A 6,000-nucleotide genomic window follows, 5' to 3' on the forward strand; every position below is an offset into this window, starting at 1 on the left:
GCTTCCAGATGCCCATATTCGCAGGAGGATGACGTTATTCTAAATTTCATGTTTCTAGGTACCGTTGTTTTATCAAAATGAGGGAAACATACATACATTTATGAAGATTTTTAATCATTTAATTCCTTTAAATATAATACACGGCGATAATATTTGTTGGCCACAATTTGAAACATTGGCTTTTCCCATGTACACATCGATCTATTTTCACTTAAAAAAACATCCCAGAATTGCACAAACTCGGCATTGCGCACCACATTTTTTGCACCTTTGCCCATGTGCACATCCATTTATTTTCACTTAAAAAAAATCCCAGAATTGCACAAACTTGGCATTGCGCACCACATTGTTAAAAAAATCCCAGAATTGCACAAACTCGGCATTGTGCACCACACTGGCTTTGCCCATGTGCACATCGATCTATTCTCACTTAAAAAAAAATCCCAGAATTGCACAAACTCGGCATTGTGCACCACACTGGCTTTGCCCATGTGCACATCGATCTATTCTCACTTAAAAAAGAATCCCAGAATTGCACAAACTTGGCATCGCGCACAACGTCGGTATTGCGCACTACATTGGCTTTGCCCATGTACATATCGATCTATTTTCATTAAAAAAAACATCAGAGAATTGCACAACGTTAGCTTTTCCAATCTTCTAGGATTGAGCCAAAAAGAAATACAAAATATTAAAATAAGCAACTTTAAAACAAACCATACAAGAAAAATTTTTTCACTTACCCTTTTCAAGAAAAATGTAGTCTTTTTGAGGGGTTTTATATATGAATTTAAAAAAAAAAATCCCAGAATTGCACAAACTTGGCATTGCGCACCACATTGTTAAAAAAATCCCAGAATTGCACAAACTCGGCATTGCGCACCACATCGGCTTTGCCAATGTGCACATCAATCTATTTTCACTCAAAAAACATCCCAGAATTGCACAAACTCGGCATTGTGCACCACACTGGCTTTGCCCATGTGCACATCGATCTATTCTCACTTAAAAAAGAATCCCAGAATTGCACAAACTTGGCATCGCGCACAACGTCGGTATTGCGCACTATATTGGCTTTGCCCATGTACATATCGATCTATTTTCATTAAAAAAAAACATCAGAGAATTGCACAACGTTAGCTTTTCCAATCTTCTAGGATTGAGCCAAAAAGAAATACAAAATATTAAAATAAGCAAATTTAAAACAAACCATACAAGAAAAATTTTTTCACTTACCCTTTTCAAGAAAAATGTAGTCTTTTTGAGGGGTTTTATATATGAATTTATTTCAGGGGGAAACCCTTTTGGATCCCCCTCATCTTTAAATAAATTTACAAACGTTTATACGCCGTTTTCGTAATATATGCAGAAAAAAGGCTAAAACCCACAGGGGGGGAAAACACTCGATTAAAAAAAGAAACCACACAAGAACATTCAAACCGCAACAGAATTAACAAGTAAAAAAAAAAAAAAAAATAAGTAAATAACATAAAAATAATGAAAGCTTTTAGATTTTACATTTTTTTTAACATTTTGTGTGTTACATATCTTTATCATATAATGTTTTTTACACTTAAACCATAAAATTCAGTTCAACAGCAATATCACAAAATAATTTTAAAATGAGCATATCTTTAGAATTTCTGATACACAGTTTTGCGCTCTGCACGTAAAAATGCTTCCCCCCCCTCCCCGTACTGTGTTGCAGTTGCTCGCTTTGAAATCTTTGAGTTTGCTAATAAAAATTTCGTTCAAGTTTTACAAATTATCAATCAGATAATAAAAAAAATTCCAAGTTTGGGCTTCCAGATGCCCATATTAGGTTGAAAACGTATGTTATTCAAAATTTGATGGCTCTAGGTACCATTGTTTTATCACAATGCGAGAAACATTTATGCAGATTTTTCAATATTTAATTTCTTTAAATACAGTCAAAAGTCGTTAATCCGGACTCGTCGGGACTTCGGCGATTCCGGATTATCGATTTTTCCGGATTATAGATCATCAGTTTAAATCTCGTAAGATGGCATGCACAAATTCTAAAATTAAAAATATGAAACCGTATTTTAGGAAATAAAGAACAATTATGATCTAAAGGGTATCAAAATTTACAAAAAAAGAACCTTAATATTTATTTGTTTCCTTTATTAAACATTTCTTTCAATGCAAGTTGTTTCGTTTTATGTGATAATACTTTCTCTTTAATTCTATAAAGACATAATTTCTTGTTCAGTTAAAAAGCTCCGCTGTTCAAGTCCCGTAATTGCTGTGCCGAGAATACCGACTAACTTGTCAATCGAAATTTTTTCGTTTTCACTAACCTCTCTGTCACCTTCTTCATGTCTTTATCCATTTTTTGCAGCAATTCCACTTTTTGTTTGATGGACTTTTGTTTGTAGATCCTTTGGGAGCTCCAGAATCGGAAATTGACATAATCGAAAGTTCAAGTTTACTTTTATAAAATTGCTCTTACAGTCTGCAAAAAATAATAAGCTGCATCCAATTCGAAGATTAAGGAATAACGCAAGCATCAACATTAACTGAAATAGATAATTGTATAATTTTAGCTTATACCGTCCGTTATACGTTAAACGCGCACGCGAAAACGTATTCTGCACTTGCGCAATAAAGGTCTTACGCGCACGCGTAAACGCCTATGCGCATGTGTCAACGCGGCGCATGCGCAGAAAGTTTTTAGCTTTGAGGTCCGGATTATAGATCATTCCGTATTATGGGTGTCCGAATTAACGACTTTTGACTGTATAACACAGGGCGATAACATTTAGTGGCAACAGAATAACAACACAGCTTCAAAACATCGGGTTAGCCATGTTGGCCCGTTTATTGCCCATTGAAAAACAATCGCCAAGCAGTGGGCTAAACCGCATTTTAACCTCTATTATATGAATTAGAGAAAATACATACAATAAGTATATTGTAAACGTAAGTATAAGAATACTAATTGTTATTTTTTAAATGAATTTTTACTTCCCGTTATGTTTAATACATTGTTTTCTGAGCTAACTTGAATTTAATACAAATTTATTTTCATATATCACGTTTAACCTGTTAGTTTTACATCTACATACTTATTATCAGTGAATTTTTACTACCATTGTCTGCTAACTTGAATTAACATCACTAAAAACCACGTTTACAAAATATCACGCTTACGGCTCGGGTCATCCTTGGCCAGTAAAAATGTAACGGAGCCAACGGGTTCTTTCCCGAAGCGCCAACGGGTTCTAAGCGGATGAAAACCCGAATAAAATTACATCAAAAATTTAATTACATACTTACTATCGACTTACAACGATCTTCACTCAACATGCTTCAAAACCAGACAGACAGACAGACAAAGTAGACAGATGTCTTGTTTTGCACCCGCTAAGTCTTTCTGCACCGATGGGCGAAAAATCAAGCATAGGTGCGAAGGAAAGGTATATAGAAAGAGAGGCAATTTCGTGTTTGAGGAGAGTAAAAAGGAACTTCGTACATTTTTTACGAGTTCAAAAGGCCAGAAAGAAAAGATGGGACAAAATAAAATTTAAAATAAATGGCCCACAAATAATAGAGGAGGAAAAAAAAGGGCCTATAGAAAGAAAAGGAAAAGAAGTAGAAAATATCCTAAAATACGATTGTGTCCATGAGTGTAGTTAAGGAGTTCATCTGCAAAGATTAGTGTCTTTAAGAAGCAAACTTTAGCTAAGTTAAAAAAAAAAAAAAAAAAAAAAAAAAAAGAGAATGAATTCCTACATGGTAATGTGTATGCCCTTATCTTGAGACCTAACTAGAAAAGACATATATCATCACAGAGATGTACATAATATTTTAAATAAAGTAACATTAAATATTACCGTTTCCAAAAAATTCATGTATATTTCAGAAAAACAGTAATTGACAAAATTATAAATCCATCATACACAGTGTGAGAGCATTTCAGCAAAAATAAATTATACAGTTTATTTTTCTTAAATATTAGTTAAATATAAAATTAATTTATTAATTTAACCGTTGAAATTTATTATAGTACAAGTTTAACAAATTCCGTCACTGTATTTTTATTTGCTCATAATTCTAAGTTTGAGACCTGAAAAAAAAAAAAAAAAAGTCGGGGATCTTTGTTACAAAAATCACTATCTATACTCATCGATGATCAAGAGATCCCCATTTTTCCCTCACAAGAAATTCCAAAGCACGAAAAGGGGGGCCTCCGAAGGGTGTGAGTTGCTGATAAGAACGGACTACTGATAAGGAATGTGGCGTCTCTACGGAATAGTTACGAAGAAAAGAACCACATGACCTGCTACTATTACCAACTATTGTATAATGCTAGAATCTTATGTAAAATAATAAATAAAGAAATTTAATGACACTCTAGTGATAGAGAAACAGATATTTTATAGAGAACAGAATGTTACTTATCTGAATATTCCGTGTCAGAGCCTCTTTTGGATTTCTCGTGTTCATAGTGAACAGCTAACAAAACACCTGAAGTTTCGAAGAAGCGAAGTTTCCTTTTTCAATTTGATGAATGAGACATTGCATAGGAAAGGTGCATTTAACTATTTTAGAGAGTTGAAAACATTTTTGAAACACTTATTTAAAAAACTTCGGAGCTATGTTCAGACACTGCCTCCAGCTCCTCCAGCTTTCGTGATCCTCTCAAAAAATAGCCGACAGACAGACAGACAGACAAAGTAGACAGATGTCTTGTTTTGCACCCGCTAAGTCTTTCTGCACCGATGGGCGAAAAATCAAGCATAGGTGCGAAGGAAAGGTATATAGAAAGAGGGGCAATTTCGTATTTGAGGAGAGTAAAAAGGAACTTCGTACATCTTGTACGAGTTCAAAAGGCCAGGAAGAAAAGATGGGACAAAAAAAAATTTAAAATAAATGGCCCAAAAATAATAGAGGGAAAAAGAAAAAAAAAAAAAAAAAAAGGGCCTATAGAAAGAAAAGGAAAAGAAGTAGAAAATATCCTAAATTACGATTGTGTCCATGAGTGTAGTTAAAAGGAGAAGAAACTGTCTTCATTTACAATAAATAGTGTCTCACAGGTGTGTTTGTGTAGTGAGTGTGTTTGGTAATGGTGAATATTAAAGTATGTTAATAAAAGTAATAATAATATAATATATAGTTTAGATAAGTTCTGGCAACAGTGAGTGTTGTCGTCATCAGGAGATCGTGCTTCGCGATACTGTCGTTCAAAAGAATAGCTATAGTTTGTAATTCCAATAAAAGCATCGTATTTTTGCTCTGCTGTTTGTTTTCTCTATTTTTAGAAATACCTTTTTAGGTTATGTATTTTTAAGAAATACTTTTTTAGGTTATGGGTCAAGCAAGCTCCCATATTGCGTCAAATGTTTTGAATTGATGTTTTCTCGAAGAAACGGAACTCGTTAAGCCTAATCAAGTAAGTGTTTTGTTTTCGTTATAGCAATCGAAAGTTGTTTAGAAATCAAAGTTAGGAACTATTCGTTCAGTTTTGAGCATCGCAGCCAATGAGAAAATGCATCTTTCTCAGTTTGATGTCGGTTCAGCATTCTTATATGGAAAACTTGAAGAATCTATATACATGCAGCAACCAGAAGGATATAGTGACGGTTCGAAGAAAGTCTGTAAGTTGAAACGCAGTTTGTATGGACTTAAACAATCATCACGCTGCTGGAATAAATATTTTGGAGATTTTGTGTCACAGCTGGGCTTCAAGACATGTGAAGCTGATCCATGCTTATATATAAGAAACAATTACGGCAAGAAGCTAATCGTATGTTTATATGTAGATGATGGTTTAGTAGCATCAACAGATCTACATGAATCTGAAAAATTTCTCAGAGAATTGAAGTCGAGATTCAGAATCACAACTAAACCAGCAGTATACTTTCTTGGACTTGAAATTAAACATCTTGAAGATGGAAGTATTAAAATTAGTCAGCAAGCTTATGCAAGAAAAATTCTTCAAAAATTTGGGATGGAAGATTGCACGCCAGTATCAAC

At 34.0% G+C, this 6,000-nt stretch overlaps 1 protein-coding gene across 3 annotated transcripts in view; it reads right to left on the reverse strand.

The window, feature by feature from the left end:
• Positions 1 to 3,398, reverse strand: part of RIOK1 (RIO kinase 1) — a 35,846-nt gene extending 32,448 nt beyond the window's left edge. For 2 of the 3 annotated variants that reach the window (XR_015042149.1, XM_085820515.1), the window contains exon 1: positions 3,301 to 3,369. The gene's annotated coding sequence lies outside the window, so the exon portion shown is untranslated. Of the gene's footprint in view, positions 1 to 3,300 lie in introns of all 3 variants that reach the window. The other variant, XR_015042150.1, reaches the window with a different exon arrangement.
• Positions 3,399 to 6,000: the final 2,602 nt, after the last annotated feature.

The sequence above is a fragment of the Stegodyphus dumicola genome, chromosome 7 (assembly GCF_044657685.1).
Source record: "Stegodyphus dumicola isolate Sdum_Otavi_A_Nest chromosome 7, ASM4465768v1".
NCBI lineage: Eukaryota > Metazoa > Arthropoda > Arachnida > Araneae > Eresidae > Stegodyphus > Stegodyphus dumicola.